This window comes from Zingiber officinale, chromosome 9B (assembly GCF_018446385.1).
Source record: "Zingiber officinale cultivar Zhangliang chromosome 9B, Zo_v1.1, whole genome shotgun sequence".
Classification (NCBI taxonomy): Eukaryota; Viridiplantae; Streptophyta; class Magnoliopsida; order Zingiberales; family Zingiberaceae; genus Zingiber; species Zingiber officinale.
The window spans coordinates 45888820-45908371 of record NC_056003.1 but is presented as its reverse complement, the minus strand read 5'-3'; positions in this window follow the sequence as shown (position 1 = coordinate 45908371).

Sequence of the window (19552 nt, the reverse complement as noted above, 5' to 3'; positions counted from 1 at the left end):
AGGAACTTGGAATTGAAAGTAAAATAGAGAGTAGACAAATGCAAATGGGTGAACTGGACTTGACTCAGGTCGAACAAGACCCACACCAATTTAGTAGACCAAACTAACAGTTTGGTAGACCAACTGGGTTCGGTTCAGATTGTTGAGTTGTCAGAAATATTAACATGGAAGATGATGTGGTAAAAGATCTAGTTTATCTTTATAATTTGGATGAGGATAAGGATAAGCTAAATAATGTGGATAGAGATAAAGCTTGATCCAGATATGAATTTATCCAGATAAGAGTTGATCTACATAAGAATATGATCAAACTCTATAAAAGGAGATGAAGACTCTACATTCAAGATAACTTCTTTAAATATACTCTCCATCTCTGCACTCAGAAATCTACGATTGTAAAAATTGGATTTGCATGAAATATAAAATTACTACCCTTTTTCACAATTTTCCTTGTTGGGCAGTGGTTCTTGTAGTGTCCGAACTTCTGGCACCTGAAGCATTGGATGTGATCCTTACTCCTCCGAACTCTGAGCATTAGTTCCTCTTTGTCATCGATGGTGTGGTTCAATTCTTATGAGTATGACACTTATTTTTATAGTGTCCTCTCTCCCTGCACTTTAAACAAATTATGTGAAATTTAAAAACCATAATTAAAATTTATACCTTGCTCCCTCCTCAATCCTTGGCCAGCTTGTTCTTTCGGTGATTTGTCCGATCAGAGCCTCTTGCTCTGATACTAATTGTAGGATCGTTGTGCTAGAGGGGGTGAATAGTACATGTAGCTTTTATATGTTTTGCAAAACACATAATGCACAGTGGAAATAAAGAAACACTATCACAAACATAAATAATTTTACTTGGTTCAGAGCCTATGATGACTCCTACTCCAAGGCTCACACGTGAGAGTGCTTTCATTGGGCAATCACTATAGTTTCAAAAAAAAAATTATAGATATAGTACAGAAATGATAAGTACAAGTATTGCAATAAAATAACATTTACTAATGATTTGGAAAGTTGGAGTCATCGTCAAAGTAGTGTACGGCGTTGTAGAATCGTCTTTTGAGCAACGTGTACAAGAGAAGATTGTTCTGAATGACTATTTCGAAGTGCTAGTCGATGCCTCCTTTTATAGCCAAGTTGAACTTGATCCAATCCACTAATCTCGGGATCACTGTTGATGATTTGACTTTTATCGGACGACCGATCCACCTAATTGGTTGACTGATCCTTCTGTACCGGCCCGACTTATCGTCCAGATGCTGCCGCTTCGAATGAGATCTTTGTTCGATCGACCAATCACGTCATTCAGTCTACTAATCCATCTATCCTCACTGGCATATTCGGTCTGATCAACTTGTTGCTTATCCATCGTTCAGTTAACTGAACCTCCTTGTTCGATGAACCGATCCCTTTGTCAAAACTTCATCGTGAGCTAAAATATGATCTTTTTGCTTGGGTTGACCGATCAGGACGTTCGGTCGACCGAACAAAGCATAAATCCTAACCTGTAAAATGATAGTCTTCCTGCAAAATAGAGTTAAAATAATAGACATGCAGTTATATAAAGAATTATTTTGAGAGTCTCCGGACTATCCGGTCCTAACTTTGAGTTTCGCTGAAACTCTAGGTCAGACCGACGCCTATTGTTCCCTCTTTAGAGAACGCATCCTCACCTACTCCTCTCAGGAGAAATTACCTTTTGTCAAACTAATCCTTTAGACCGTTTGGACTTTTGCTCAGCATCCGAGATATCAGGTCTTCATGCTGGATGTCTAATCCTCGACTCGTCCAATCTTTCACTTGGTGTTCGTGACCCCCAGGATTTTCACCTAGCGTTCTCGACTCTAGGATTTCATCTAATGTCCTGATCTGTCAAAACTTTGCCTAGTCCTCCGGACTAGGACTTTATTGCCTAACCTTAACTAGGATTTTCCCTTTGCCTAAACTCACTTAGGACTTTCCTACATACTCAATTTAACTTATTAGAATAACAATAACACTTAACTTAGAACCCTTTGTCATTATCAAAAACTCAGGTTCGATCGTCTGGTGCTCCCTGCACCAACAGTACAATCTTTGCAAGGTCATGTTGGTATTTGGTTAAAATCCCTACAAGAATGTAACCATGGAGGTAAGGTGATGAACAAGGCATATGGACATTAACAAACATCATAGTAAAACTGAAATCCTAAAATCATCCTCAATTCCAACTTGTCTCCTCACTCACTTTCTCTCTCTCTCTCTCTCTTAAACTCTCTCTCTCTCTTTCTCCCAATTCTCTCTCCCACTTTCTTGCATTTGTGACCAACATAACTTTCTAACATCTAGATAACTTACTTTGCAAAATTGACTAGTGCACATCAACAACCCCTATGTGATTTATATTTTATTACTTGATGATATTCCGTGTACTTGCAGTTTGACAAAAAATGTTGGCGCCGTTGTCAAGGACTAAATGGAAACCTAAAGCGGATCCTGTCTGAGAAGCTGGACAAAACGAAAAGCTGGAGGAAAAACCTACTACTGATGAAGAATAATACCTGACTGACTGAGTGCCAATACGAGAAACCCAAAGCGGATTGAGGAGAATAGAATCATATAATGCCCTTCTGGCGTGAATATCCAATGACGAGATAGAAACCTGACTGAAGAAAACCAAGATCTGGAGCTTCTAAGACTTCCTGCGCACAAGAGACCAACCAACACTATCGTTAGTGACCTAAGACCGGGGTGGGAATCCCTGGCTAGGCCCTCCGACGCTCAAGTCAGTGATCTCTCTTGGTGTGGGGAAAAAGAAGAAGAAGAGGAAGAAGATGAACAGCAGTTGAAAACTAGAGTTGTAAATGTGAGCAGTAATGTGAACTTACCTTACCAACGGAGAGGATTCCCCCTTTTATACCACTTCATATAACCTTCGTAGTCATGAAGTGGACCCCGATTAGTTGAAGTTTTTTATGAGATGACGTCAGCTGTGTACTTGTAGAAAATAGTTTTTAAGGAATATTTTTTGTACCCCAGATGTACCTTTTTTGTCATTTAGTACCTACAGAAGAGTCTAGAAATATTCTTCCCGCCAAATTAGTTTACCTGTCATACAATCACATAAGTTATTTATGAATATTCTTGAAAAGCTAGATATATATTTTTAGACCCAGATGATTACGTATGCCCAACTAATACCAGTCTGTGTTCAGGCGGGCCATCTTAAACCGTTTAAGCTTAATCCTGGCCATTATTATCCTGCCTTTTCTATGGTATATCTCGATCATTAGTATCTTACCCTTTTTAAGGCATATCTCGGTCGATATTGGCCTACATTTTCTAAGGTATATCTTGATCATTATTATCCTACCCTCTTCAAGGCATATCTCGGTCGATATTGACTTACCTTTATCAAGGTATATCTCGGTCGATATTGGCCTACCTTTGTCAAGGTATATCTCGGTCGATATTGACCTTCCTTTTTCCAGGTATATCTTGGTCGATATCGGCATACCTTTTTCAAGGTATATCTCGGTCGATATTGGCCTATCTTTATTAAGGTATATCTCGATTGATATTGGCCTACCTTTTTCCAAGTATATCTCGGTCGATATTAACTTTCCTCCCATGATGCATATCTCGATCGGTATCGGTCCTCCTTCATCAAGGTATTATCTGGCCGGGATCGACCTTCCTCTCTAAAGGTATATCCCGACCGATATTGATCTATCTTCTTAACTTTGCTATCTCCTTTTCCTTTTTCACAGGGATCCACAAAACCTAACCCATATCACTAGCCTTCCCTTCAAGTCTAGTCGAATGAGGTGTAGCCGACTGACTAGACACAAGTCTATTTTTGTTTCTTTGCCTGTCCTTACCCGTGACTCTGCCACAGGTACTATAATGGCCTCGTGATCCTCTGCTATAGTTATCCTGTGAACTCAAGTATAGTGATCCCGTGAGTCTTTTGATCCTTTAAATAGAGCTATTACCCTCTCTTCATTCTTCATTCGCCCCATTTTTTGTCTTCCTTGTTCACTTCATCTTACCGAGAGTATGGCCTCAGATCCTCCTTTCTGGGGGCAATTCTTGTTGGACAAGGCAAAATATATATATGAGTTTTCCCAAGCTTTGACTTTTGTTAACCTTTTGATCCAAGAAACTATCCCAAGGAATGAAGTTTTTCAAGATCTAGAATCTCCAGCCAAAGGCACGACTGTTCTGCAAACCCGACGGGTTTCAGAGGATTTCCTACTACTTATGGAGGGCCAACTGAAAAACCCATGGATGTCACTACGAAGGCGTAGCCCATGTTACCCACGGGCTAGGATGGCCACTCTGGAAGCAGAGCTCTAGGGCTCAAGCAGGGAAGGGACTCTTCAATCACCTTTCCACCAGGGCATAAATAAATTTTGCCCCTCCTTGTTCATGAGGCCACTCTGCTTCATAGTTTCCTTCATCTCGGGCAAAATATTCCCACTCCCGCAGCCCGAGCAAGCTTCCTTCGTGCTAGGTAAAATATTTCCACCTCTGCGCCTTGACAAGCTCGACTCCAGTGGGATTGAAATCTTCTAAGTATCTTGAGTGCTTATATTTGTAACTCTTGTTGACTCTTCGAGGTTTTAATGTTTTGAGAGGAAAATGTAATGTTGTGTATTTGATCAGGTTTCAAATGTAAAGTCGAACGATCTTTTGTATTGAATTGGGTGACTCTCTTGAATCCCTCTAGTTCACAAGAATAGATGTAATGCCTCGACCAATATTGACTTGTATATCATAAATTTTGTCATTTCGATCGATATTAGCTTGTTTATCACAAACAAGATTATCTCGGTCGATGTTATATTATCTATTATAGCTGAAGTTATGCCGACCAATATTCGCTTGCTTATTACAAACAAGGTTATCCCGGCCGATGTTATACTATCTATTATAGCTGAAGTTATGTCGACCGATATTAGCTTGTTTATTACAAACAAGGTTATCCCGGCCGATGTTATATTATCTATTATAGATAAAGTTATACTGATCGATATTGTAAATAAAATTACTTCGATCGGTATTAGTTTATGCTTTATAATAACATTAATTCGGACCATGCTTTATGCCTAAATAACTTTCATTATTTTTTGTCCTTAGCCTGGGTTTTGTCAAACTCAATCCCTCTTCCTTTATTACACCTAGTAAACTGCGTCTTCTCCTCAAAATTTCCTTGACTGTGATTGACTTTTCAATGGTAAGAGAATGTTGGAGGCGTATGACGAGGTGCTACCAACCCCAACATGATTCGATTTGTCGCATCCAACATAAATGCCCCTTTATGATTATGTAACACATATCTTCTCTCTCTGCTGCGTCACATGGGCATTTTCCCTTTTTCTATAATCTTCAATGTCTATTGAAAGAAAAGTGTTTTGATCTAATGAAGGTTGTGTGTTTTCCAAACCCTAAACCCTTCGTCTTCTTGTCAACTTTGTTCCTTTCTTTCTTGCCTTAGCGTTCTTCTCTCGCTGTAGTCTTTGACTAGACCTCGCGCTCACTACTTTCCGGTGATCTCCTTTCTTGCTTCTAGTAAGTAACTTGTTGTTCCACTAACCTTTACTTCTGTCTATGGCTGAAGAAACAATTGCTCCTTAGTATGTCCAAATTTCCTCTTCCTTTGATAAAAATTCTAGGCTTGCTATCCGCCATCAATATGAAATCCCTAGGGAATATAGCATCTTAATCCCGAAACCAGATGATCATCCTCACCGTCCCCCTGCTAATTGCATGACTTTTTTCCGAGATCAGCTGATAGGGGGTTTGAGATTTCCCATTCCTCCTTTTCTAATTGATGTGAGCCAGTACTTTGATATTCCCTTGCAATAATTCGTACCAAATGCCTTTCGTTATTTGTGTGGCACCTATATGCTATTTCGTCTGTTAGATATTCCTCCTACTCCCCAAAATTTCTTCATGTTCTCTTACCCAAATTGTTCGGAGCCCGGTGTTTTCCTTTTTCAATCCCGGACCAAAATGGTCCTTTTTGAGGATATGCCTTCGTCTCTTAAAGTTTGGAAATCTCGTTTCTTCTTTATAAAGTTTCTAGGACCCATCCCTTGGTCCCATGCCTGGAGATCTTCCTTGCCTTCCCTACCCGACGTCAGGGAATTTCACCTTCATCCTTCTTTTCCTGTTTATTGTGAAAAATTGTTATTTCGCCGGCTTTCTATCCCTAAGTGGCTACGGGTCGATCTTTTATATTTATTTGGTCTAAGCCCTATCAAGCCCAATACACCAGGCTCTTTAGGTAAAATTCTGCTTCTTCCCTATTAATTTTTTACTAACTAAAACACTTTCTTCCCTCTATGCAGTGGACAATTTTTATTCTACCTTGATCGATGAAGAACTACGTTTGGAAGAAGACGCGCTTCGCGCAAAAGAACAAGAGCTTCTTACTGCCATTATCCTGCCTTCCTCAGCTGAGGTTTCGGTTCCTGTGGTGGAAGCCTCTAGCTCTCAGGTAGTTCCTGAGGCTTCTGAGGGTCCTCCTACAGAAATTCCTGTTATTCCTTTGCCAACTGTTTCTTCGTCGATGGCTGTTGCTTCTCCAGCAACCACTTCCCTTCCTATTATCGAGCTTACATCCCATGTAAGCTCAGAAAAATCCTTAGCTGAAGTTGCTCCCAACAAACGCCCGGGACGCAAACTTACTAGGGCTTCTCCCTCCAAAAGGTGACTTATCCTTCCCGCCGACGACCTTGTTTCAGAAGGTTTTGTTCTTGCTGACCTTCCTTCTGATGAACCTACTTTGGCTGAGCTTTACCCTTCTCTCATTTTTCTTGCCTCACCCTCTTCCAGTACCAGTGCCCCTGGTGGTGTTTCTTTCACTTTTCCATTATCTATTCCAGAATCTGGATCTTTACCCTCCTCACCTTCTTCCTATCTAGTTTTTGCTCCTCCTTCTATTCCGACTTCCTCTTTCTCCGTGGGTTCTTCTGCCATTCCCATCTTCCCTATACTGCTGGGAGGTTCCTTTGCTAGTGCTTGGGAGAAAATCGGTCCTCTTTTTGAAGAACTTACTACTCCTGAAACAATTGATCGCTTCTCCTACAAGGAAACTCAGGTATGTTTATTAGTTACTTATTTATTATTCATCAGCGACTATGTCATAACCCTTTATTATATCTCTAGCGATGGATAGAAAACATGGGTTTGTCCCGGTTAATGCACAATTTATATAACGAGAACAAGAGGCTAAAAGCTGAGAACGAAAAGTTGAAACAACAGGTTATTGAGTTGTCTTCTGCTGCGCTTTTCACTGAATCCAAAAAACAACTTGAAGCCCAAATTGAGAGTCTTCAATCACAATTTAAATCAACTATGGATCTTAATAAGGAATTGACTTCCAAATTAGAGAAACATATGGCTGAACTCGACAAGTTAAAATTTGATCATGAGTCTACATTAGCTGATAAACTCAAGGCTCTGCAGCTGAAGGATGATGAAATAACTTCCCTAAGTATCTCCCTAAATTCAGCTAAAACCGAGGCCTCTACCAAAGAAGCTGAGCTGAAGTCTTCCCAGATGGCTTTAGTTGTTTATAAGGCTGGTGAAGATAATCGCTTCAAGGATCGGGCCACCATCATGATTAACTCTAATGAGTTCAACAGACCCATTGTAAAATCTATCTTAGCGGCCTTCACTGCTGGAGCGGAAGGAGCAGTGAAGCAATTGCAAGAAGAAGACTTCTTATCTCATGATCCCCCTCCTAACTTCTTGAACTGACGTAAACTTCTTGATAACAGGCCCGCTAATCTATTTCCTCAGTTAACTATAGAGTAATTTCTTTGCTTGAATCTAGATTATTGTAAAGTTAACTAGAATTCGTGATGACAATTTGGTTTGTTCATGTAAAGTTAAACTTCTATCTTTGTTACTAAATCTGTTCCTTTTCGTGGTGGTTGCTTGTTTTATCTAAGTATGTCCAATGTCGCCTAGCTTGCCGCTATGAAACTTCACTTAACATACTATAATATCCTTCATTTCGACCGATCTATCATGATCGGTCGATGTACACTAGTGTTTACAAATATCGTCCGGTACTTTGTAGTTAACTAAGTCCCGTTCGATTGAATGCGGCCTATCGCAATATTATTAATATCGTTCGGTTTATTATAACCGGTCGATTTATACTTGTATTTATGAATATCATCTAGCGCATTATACTTAACCAAATTTCATCTGATTCATTATGGCGAGTACGACCTAGCTTACCATTATAAATCTCAAATCTATGTATTAGCATAGTATTCATCTCGGCCGGTCTGTCGTAACTGACCAATTCATACTTATGTTTACAAGTCTCATCCGGTAGTTTCTAATCGAGTCCCGTTTGATATGCTAATTTCCATATCAATTGGTTTACTATACCTGGTCGATATATCCTAATGTGGGAACATATCGACTGATGCCTTATGCTTAACTAAATCTCGTCTGGTCCATTATGCTTGCCCGGGTTTATTATTTTACTCATAGATAATATGAAATTATTTTATTAATCTAGCACCCGACCGATCTTCCCCATATTTGTTTGATTCTTTTAAGAATCAAGCCTATATCGAGAGAAACCTGGTTGTGTTTCCCGAGGAAGATTACCAAACTTAACATCTTTTTCTTGGGATTCATCTTTCTTTTTGAATTCGATTTTATCCTTTGATGACATTACCTCTTTATGACGGTTATGATTCTGGGTACTCTTCCTTATTGGATTCATACTCTTTCTCTCTATACCCACTTTTATACTTAAATTCTACACGAACTACCTTTGATATTATTATTTTATATACCCTTATGCTTTCGGATTTCTCTTTTTTCCAGTTCTTCTCCCTCTCCTGTTTAAGGGTTTTTGGGTATAAGGCCTTGAGGAAAAAAGAAAGGGGCTCGAAATGCTCTCTTCTTCCTTTTGAATATCCTTACCTTCTCCCTTGTTTACTTTCCTTCTGTTGTTCCGCCATGGCCACTTCTTCCCTTGCATGGTTCCTTTCGTGCGCTTCCAATCTTATAGAAACAGAGGAGGTAGATTACAAATGAGCTATGGTTTTCCTTCCTATATAGTTCGCCCTGCCCCCCAGGATAGCCCACATCTTCCTCCTCTGGGGTGTATATCTATCTTTCGGGACCAAGTTCTACAAGGTTTTCGATTCTCTCTTCATCCCTTTTTTCTCGATGTTAGTATCTACTTTAATATTCCCCTAAATCAATTTATCCCTCAATCTTTTTCTATCCTTATGGGTTTCATTGGAGTGTCTAAACTTCTAGATTTTCCTCTATCCCCTCGCCTTTTTTATCATTTCTTCGTTCCGCGACAAGTAGACATCGGTGTCTTCAAATTTCAGTCTCGCCCTAAGGCTATTTTGTTCAACCGAATTCCTCCTCAAGAGAATGGCATCACAAATTTTTCTTTATGTGTCTCCCTTCTCCTCCCCCTTTTCCTATCCAATGGATATATAATCTACCTCCAGTTCCTAGTACCAACAATCTACTTAATGATCCCTCTGTTTCTTTCACTTTATCCAAACTGAAGGGGGCCAAATTCAACTTACCATCCTTGATCATGGAGGGCTGGAGGGCTTGATGTTCCCTTTTGGAATAAGCAACATTGACACTCCCCTGGATGGCTCTTTTGGTATGTCTAAACATTTTGAACTATATTTACCAATTGGTATATCTCCTCTATAATGATGGCCAATTCTTATGTTTCAGCTGATGCTCTTCTTCCCGCTGTCATGTATAAAAACCCTACTATGACTAAGTCTTTTCTGAATAATCTCGGAGAAAAATGGCTGCAAGCTCGTCGAGCTAATCTCGCTTCCTCTACCCTGGGTCTACTGTCTAAAGAGGAGCAAAAAGCGGAAGCTGTTGCAGCTATGGAAGAGGAAGAAGAACAACCTTTTATTACCTTAGTCAAAAAACCCAAGCTTACTAAGGATGTTCCTTTTAGCGACCTCTTTGGTACCTTTGTACAAGTTCCCCTCGTTCCAGCGGCTATTTCTTTTAAAAGAGGTAAGGCACCAATGTCCCCTACCCACATTATCTCCAATCCTTCTCTTAGGATGATGAGACCGGCTCTACTCATCCCCTCCTCTTCTGTTACTGTTTTAGCTTTTTCTGCTCCTGAGATGGTTGTTATCCCCTCTGCATCCTCTCAGCCTCTTGCATTGGTTTTGCCTCCTATGGCTTCTGGGCCAAGAGTAAACGAACACCTTGCCGGAGATCCTCTCTAAGTCCACAGCCCTCCGCAATCCGTGCTTCAGCAACTGGATCAACTCTTCTTACATTACCACCTTCCGTCCCCTCTAGTTCTTCCTCTGTTGCCCTTGTCTCCACTACTTCTTTCCCTTCTATTGCATCTTCCTCCTCCCTGCCTCCTTCTTCTTCAGTTCCCCCACTCTTATTCAGACAAGTTGTGGGTCCACCTTCCCAAATGGGACAGGCTCCCAATCCCCCTAGTTATGGTTCTCTTCAGCTACAAGGCATGTTGGCTGAATCTTGGCTATATAGCCAAGAGCAAATGAGGGGCACTAATCGCTTAGATCGGGTTGACAGTCATAGTCGCCAAGCTGTCGTTGTAAGTATTTTTGATTATAGGTTATTAACCTCTTATCCCCTCTTCTAACCGACTTATTATTTTATTTAGTTCCTTGCTTCAAGTCTTCACATAGAACAGCTACTTATGGCTGGGGACCGAGAGAACAACAAGTTAAAAGCTCAAATAGAAACATTGAAAACGGCTCTTCCTCCTGATGTGACTCAATTGCGTGAGAAGGTAGCCTCGCAAGATCAACAATTAGAGGCTATGAAGAAAGAATTACAGGAGTTACAGCAGTCATTGAAAGACAAAGAGCTTGAAAGGAGAACCTTAGAGCTACAAGTGGATCGATTACATTCTGGTCTCTGGCTGGAAATTGCTTTAAAGAAAAAAGCTCTCTCAGATGTTTCTCATAAAAGCCTTGTTTTAGAGAAAGTAGAGAGGCTTCATAATGTCTGTCTTTCTAAACAAGCTCAAGATTCAGCCTCACATGATTTTGCTATTCTACAAGAACAAGAACAAAGAAAGACTCAAGATGTCGAGCTATCATCACTACAAAAAGAACTGGAACAACTTAAATTAGAGAAAGACACTCTCAAAGATCAAGCTGCTAAAATACAGGCTGAATTTCAAAGTTATGAGCATGAGGAAATCCGATGGGAAGAGAGACGCCTAACTTACCTAAGGTCTCCGGTGTTTGTTAAAGAATATGTTCGTCGAATCGTAGGGGCTTTAAATCATTCTGTGGCAGGAATTCTTCAACAACTGAGAGAGGGTGGTTATCTACCTAGAGAATCTCCTCCTACCTTCATAAACCGTCGCAGACTCAACAAAGAATTACCCGAAGATTTAACAAGTCATTTTGAATAAACATGGTTATGTATTTAAAAAGACTTATAATTAAAAGACTTGTAATGAAAAGACTTGTAATCAAAGGACTTGTAATTAAAAGATCTGTAATTAAGCAGCTGCAATGTTAAGAGAAAATTTGGTACTTGCCTGTTTTTCCTGCCTTGTGTTAACTTGATATTGCTTCCCTTGAAATGCTTTTAAGAATTAAGAATAAGTACTATCTCGTTCAAGAATTCCTCCCTTATTCCTTGGAATTAAACCTTGTTTGAATAAATTCATTCGTCGGTAATATCTCAGAAGAGCATGTAATTCCAAGCGATTTTATATGAAGAACTTCATGGAATTCCTGTGCTTTAGTTGAGTATAATATTTCGAGTAAAAAGAGCTTCATATGACCGAGACCTAAGATAGGGAATGTAATTTTGCAAAATTATATACAGAATCCCCTCGAACTTCGAATTTTGGCCTAGAGTGTAATACCAAATAATTTTTATGAAGAAATCCGCATAGCTTTGAATTTATATTGACAATATGATCACAATCGATTATGCTTTTCTGATAATTTAAAGTCTCCAGTTCCTCTCATGAAGACCCGTCCGAGTTACTTCATGAGATTTCCTGATTGACTATGCTTTGTGATGGTTTAAAGTATCCAGTTCCTCCCCTGAAGACCCGTCCGAGTTAATTCATGAGATTTCCCGATCAACTATGCTTTGTGATGGTTTAAAGTCTCCGGTTCCTCCCATGAAGACCCATCCGAGTTATTTCATGAGATTTCCCGATCGACTATGCTTTGTGATGGTTTAAAGTCTCCGGTTCCTCCCATGAATACCCGTCCGAGTTACTTCATGAGATTTCCCAATCGACTATGCTTTCATGAGAGTTTAAAGTCTCTAGTTCCTCCCATGAAGACCCGTCCGAGTTACTTCATGAGATTCCCCGGTCGACTATGCTTTGTGATGGTTTAAAGTCTCCGGTTCCTCCCATGAAGACTCGTCCGAGTTACTTCATGAAATTTCCCGATCAACTATGCTTTGTGATGGTTTAAAGTCTCCTGTTCCTCCCATGAAGACCCGTTCGAGTTACTTCATGAGATTTCCCGATCGACTATGCTTTCATGAGAGTTTAAAGTCTCTGGTTCCCACCAAGAAGACCCGTCCGAGTTACTTAATGAGATTTCCCGGTCGACTATGCTTTGTGATGTTTCAAAGTCTCCGATTCCTCCCATGAAGACTCATCCGAGTTACTTTATGAAATTTCCCGATCGACTATGATTTTAAGGTAGTTTAAAGTCTCCGGTTCCTTCCATGAAGACCCGTCCGAGTTACTTTATGGGATTTCCCGATCGACTATGCTTTCATGAGAGTTTAAAGTCTCCGGTTCCTCCCATGAAGACCCGTCTGAGTTACTTCTTGAGATTTCCCAGTCGACTATGCTTTGTGATGGTTTAAATTCTCCGGTTCCTCCCATGAAGACCCGTCCGAGTTACTTCATGAGATTTCCCGATCGACTATGCTTTGTGATGGTTTAAATTCTCCGGTTCCTCCCATGAATATCTGTCCGAGTTACTTCATGAGATTTCCCAATCGACTATGATTTCATGAGAGTTTAAAGTCTCTGGTTCCTCCCATGAAGACCCGTCCCAGTTACTTGATGAGATTTCCCGGTCGACTATGCTTTGTGATGGTTTAAAGTCTCCGGTTCCTCCCATGAAGACCCGTCCGAGTTACTTCATGACATTTCCCGATAGACTATGCTTTGTGATGGTTTAAAGTCTCTGGTTCCTCCCATGAAGACCCGTCCGAGTTACTTCATGATATTTCCCGATTGACTATGCTTTCATGAGAGTTTAAAGTCTCCGGTTCCTCCCATGAAGACCCGTCCGAGTTACTTCATGAGATTTCCCGGTCGACTATGCTTTGTGATGGTTTAAAGTCTCTGGTTCCTCCCATGAAGACCCGTCCGAGTTACTTCATGAAATTTCCCGATCGATTATGATTTTAAGGTAGTTTAAAGTCTCCGGTTCCTCCCATAAAGACCCGTCCGAGTTACTTCATGGGATTTCCCGATCGACTATGATTTTATGGTAGTTTAAAGTCTTCGGTTCCTCCCATGAAGACCCGTCCGAGTTACTTCATGGGATTTCCCGATCGACTGTATTTTTATGATAGTTTAAAGTCTCCGGTTCCTCCCATGAAGACCCATCCGAGTTAGTTCATGGGATTTCCCGATCGACTGTGCTTTTGCTATAAAACTAAAATGCTTGCACTAACCTCGTGATGGTTTAACATCTTTTAGATTTTCTTAAGAAAACCTGGTAGGTTATTCCTTAAAGTTCCCAATTGATGGTCACTTGAACAGATTAAAAATGCTTGCCCGATAATCCTCACGCTGCCTGAACCATATTTATTTCATGGGCGATATTTGACTTGCATTGTATTTATCAGGTGGAATGAAGTACATAAATTATGAGCATACTTGTCATTTGTTTGCAGGAAAATTTCTTCAAGTAATTTTGATTTGTTCTCTTGGACGTATTCTTGAATGATATGAACTTGTTAAGTTCGGTAAGGCTGTAAATGATTTGCACTCCAAGGACGCTTGAGCATTCTACATTCAGCATCTTGAAGATAATATGAGCCTGATGCCAGTTTTTCTATCACCTTGTAAGGTCCTCCCCACTATGGTGCTAATTTGCTGACATCCCCCACGGGCTTAACACGTTTCCATACTAGATCTCCCACTTGAAAAAATCTTGGGATGACCCTTCTGTTATAATTATGTCTCATTCGTTGTCGATATGAGGTGAGACGAGTTACAACTTTGTCTCTAATTTCCTCTATCAGATCCAGCTCCATGAATCATCGACTAGCATTGTCTTCATCATATAACTGTTTTCTATCAGATTCTACTCCTACCTCGATGGGAATTACTGCTTCTCCCCCATAAACCAAATGAAAAGGAGTAGTCCCTGTAGCTTATCAGGGTGTAGTACGGTATGCCCAAAGAACACTGGGTAATTCATCTACCCAGCTACCTCCGACATGATCCAGTTTAGTTTTTAAACCTCTTATGATTTCTCTATTGGTTACTTCTGCTTGACCATTACTTTGTGGATAAGCCACAGAGGTGAATTCTTGAATGATACCATAACTTTTGCACCAATCTAAGATTCTATCTCCTTGGAATTGCCTTCCATTATCATAAACTAATTTATGAGGAATATCAAATCTGCATATGATATTTTTCCATAGGAATTTAATAACTGCATCTTCAGTAATCCTAGCAAGTGGTTCTGCTTCTACCCATTTAGAGAAATAATCCACTGCTACTAATAAAAATCTTCTTTGTGCAGTTTCCATAGGAAACGGGCCCACTATATCCATGCCCCACTAATCAAAGGGGCAGGAGACTATAGAAGTTCTTAATAATTGCGTAGTATTGTGCGGAATATTTTGATGTTTTTGACAAGAAATATAAGTTCTTACCAATCTGTTAGCATCTTCATGTAGAGTAGGCCAGAAATATCCTGCTAATAAAATTCTGCGAGCTAAGGATCTCCCTCCTATATGACTGCCACATGAACCCTGATGAACCTCTTGCAAGATAAATTGTATATCTTCTGTGCCAATACACTTGAGCAAAGGTCTAGAAAAAGCTCTTTTATATAATTGCTCCTCTATCATAGTATACTAAGCAGCTCTCTTCTTAAATACCCTTGCTTGTTCTGCATCATTCGGAAGAATGCCCTATTGTAAATATAATATGATTGGTGTCTTCCAGTCACCTTGTATTTCTGCGTCAGCTTGTCTTTCAATACAGGATATTAACAGGGTTTGCTCCACTGGCCGATCCAGATCCCATGGTGTTATAACAGAGGCCAATTTAGCTAATTAATATGCTACTTGATTTTCAGACCGAGAAATTTTTTGTATATTCACTTCTTGAAACTGAGACTTCAACTTATCAAATGCCTCAGCATATAATTTGAGCCTATCATTATTAATTTCAAAGTTACCTGATAATTGTTGGGCTGCTAATTGAGAATCAGAACAGATGAGAACCCGAGCTGCTCCTATATGCCGAGCGGCTTGTAATCCGGCTATCAATGCTTCATATTCTGCTTCATTGTTGGTGGCTCTATAATTCAACCTGACAGAAAGTTGAAGCCTATCTTCCCTTGGAGATATAAGTAAAACACCAATTCTGCAACCTTGTCTAGTTGAGGAGCCATCCACATAAACTTTCCAAGTATTTTCTTCCTCGGGGCCTTGAACTTCTATAATGAAATCTGCTAAAGCTTGTGCCTTGATGGTCGAGCGGGGTTGATATTGTTAGAGTATATACTGAAAGCCTAAGCTTTTGTAAACATTTATTTTGAATAAAGAATCATATTTGGTCAAATTATCTATATTTGTTTGTAGTTGTTCAATTAATTTATATTGTAGATAACATAGTATGTGGTGTCACATACAGAAGATGATGTTATCAGTACCTTATAAATTATAAACAGTAGCTCACGACCAAAATGGAAAGGAACAAACCATTGGAAGGTTGTAGTGTAATTAGGAATTAGTTTATCTTAACTATATAATTACACTAGTACACTTAGAGTGTATTGAGTAGGACTATTAGAGGTCGTTTCTTTTATACTGACTTTATAAAGGAACAAAGAGCTCAGTTATTATGGAAGTGTGTGCTCTTAATCCTAATATAATAACAAGCACATATATTTGATATTTATTTCTTTAATTTATCAATGGGTGAGATTTAGTTCGATAAATCAATAAGCCCGATAAGTTGGGAAATGATATCACTTATAGTGTGTGTTGTTGATTATAAAAGGAAACTATGTCCTAGTGATCTAGGTTGATAATGTCCCCAAGATGAGCTCATAAGGATTGTCATGTTAAACCCTGCAGGTGGACTTAGTCCGACATGACGATAAAGTTGAGTGGTACTATTCTTGGACTAAGATACTAATTAAATGAGTTGTCATTAACTCACTTAATTAGTGGACATTTGACATCTTAAACACAGGGAGACTAACACACTCATAATAAGAAGGAGCCCAAAAATGTAATTTGGGATTGGTGCGGTAGTTCAATAATAGTTCTCTAGTGGAATGAATTATTATTGATAAAATTAAGTTGTGTGTTCGGGGCGAACACGGGATGCTTAATTTTATCGGGAGACCAAAACCAATTCATCCTCTCGGTCCCTATCGTAGCCTCTTATTTATAGAGTACTATACCCACCTTCATACCCATGATATAGGGGCCGGCCAAGCTAGCTTGTGGATCAAGCTAGGGCCGGCCAAGCCTTGGTTCATGGGTGGTGTAACGACTCGCCTTCTACTGACTAGGCTGTGATGCCGATCGCTACATTATGCTGTGCTAAATTACTATTGCGGATATCTAGATTGATTAAAATTTTACTAAACTGATTACTGTAAAATCTGAAATTAATATTCTAGGTGTACCTAGGAGTTGTACACATGCTAGGGAAGATAATCTATGCCTCTCGGATGTCCTGCTAGCTGTAATCAGGCATTTCAATCGATCCATGAGTCGATTGGGCTGTCGGATCGATCCAGTGATCGATCCATCTTGATACCGGCACGGAGAAAACTATGGATCGGTCGGCTGACCGATCCACAAGCTATCTTGCTTATGTATGCGGCTGGATCGGTCTACCGACTGATCCAGGAGTACACTGATCGGTCGGTAGACCGATCCAGTGGCTCACTGATCGGTCGGCTGACCGATCAGTGAGCTTCTGTACTCCCTGTTCGCATCTGGATCGGTCAGCCGACCGATCCAGTGACACAGATCGATCTGTAGATCGATCTGGGTTTCTGATTTCGAATCAGAACCCCTAATTTCAGCACTATTTCGTGCCCAACTCATACACATCAAGTCTATAACAGCTAGAAACATTTTTAACATGTATTAGCTAACATTTTAAACATGATATCACGCATGATTCACTAATTCATGGCATGCAAATGTACTATGTGTAGAATAATAAGGTTTTAACAGTTAACTAATTTTGCTGAAAGTTCTAATACATAAATAAAGCTTGTTAGATCCCTAAGATCTTTTATTCCAAGTTCCTGCCCACACACATCCTCGTAGCATTGTCCTTCAGCCTCCGCTAGTCCATCTTTCCTTTACCTTTATCTGCAGTATAAGGAAAAGAAAGTATCTATAAGCTTTCGCTTAGTAAGAAACCATCTACCTCACTAAAACATGCATTCGATGCAATATGCTTTTAAAACATGCTGTTTGAAAGTGCACTGATTAGACTGAAACATGGCATGTTATCATACATAGAAATCAAAGCTAGTCATGGCATACTATCATCTAAACATGTGTAATAAAAGCTGAACATGAACACCAAAGCATGACATACAAAGCTAACCATAACTATCATGTGTAACAACAAGGAAAACTGAGTTGAACATGAATTAAACTAGTCTGGAATTGAATTCAAACTCAACTAACATAACTGATCTTTGTGAGTTTTGAAAAACTTTAATATAATAGATTAAAATACATAATCATACTGCTAATGGGCCCGACAACTGTACATGCTATGCGCGCATCCTCAACTAAACCCGGGGTTGCAAATCCCGAATTTAGCAAGGTTTACTAGGTTATCTAAACCTAGGGACCGACTATGGGAGCCCAGCCCAATGGATATCTAATCCTGTACAGTGCCACTACTGAAAATAAAATACTGAATCATAGCTAATTAATTTACCTTGCTTCTACTAGGTTATCTGAACCTAGAGGCGACTGTGGGTGCCCACCCATTGGACCGTAGTCCCATATATGCTGTGGCAAGGCTAACTAAACTATTTAAATGCTTCTATTGCATTTACTGAGCTATTAAAATACCTAAGTTGCATTTTTCTATGCTAAATAATTTAATCGAACACTTAGTATGCACTAATTCGCATCCTTGTGTCGAAAGTCTACATATTACTAAACTAAAATATGGAATTCACACGGAAGCTACTTATATTGGAGGTGAGGAGTTTCTTACCTCGTATGCTAATTTCCTTACAATTCTATTCGCTAGAATTCCGGTGGAGACGACCCCTTCGACAATCTTCTCACGTCTATGCGTTCCTCTCGCGAAGAAGAGCGTCCTCGTGCCGGAGTTGTCACCGGAAGATGACCTTGGGGCCCTAGGGAGGGAACCCTAGGATTGGCGCCGAGAGGAAGAAGAAGAGGGAGAGGTGCGGCGTGAGGTTAGGGTGAGGAGGAGAAATTGCCGAACCAATTAAAAATAAACCAAACCCCACTTAAATTTTCTATTTATATTAAGTGGGTAACTCGGCCCAACTTAAATATAAATATAATTGACTCCCTTTCCTTTTAGCATGGCCCTGCTGGGTTCAACTGGTTACTTAAGCGGTCTAAAGGTTTAGTGGACCCGAGAGGTCCCGGGTTCGATTCCTGCTTAAGCTTGCTTTTCTAATTATTTTTGCTACTTCCGCTACTCTAAAAATATCATAAAAATATTCTAAAATTCCATAAAATTCATAGAATATTTCTAAAATAGTTTTGAGAATTTTTGGGCATTACAATCCCCCATACCTTATAAAAAGTTCATCCTCAAACTTAGAATAACTCTGGGTACTTCTGTCTCATGCTGGCTTCTGTCTCCCATGTTGCCTCTTCTGCTGTGTGACTGTGTCAAATGACTTTGACTAATGGTACTTCCTTGTTCCGCAATTTCTTAACTGCACGGTCTATTATCTGAATAGGACGACTATCATAGTTGAGGTCTTCGCGGATCTGTACCGACTGGGGCTCAATCACCTGGGTGGCATCTGGGGTATGCTTCTTCAGCATAGAGACATGAAACACAATGTGGACGGCTGACATTCCCTGGGGTAGCTCTAGCTCATATGCTACCTTGCCCACTCTTCTGCTGATAAGGTATGGTCCCACATATCTGGGACTTAGCTTGCCCTTCTTCCCGAAACGCATTACTCCCTTCATGGGAGCTACTCTGAGGAACACTGAATCTCCAACTGAAAACTCCAAAGGTCTGCGCCGTATATCAACATAGCTTTTATGGCGGCTCTGAGCTGTCTCTATCCTCTAGCGGATCTGCTGTATAGCTGCTGTGG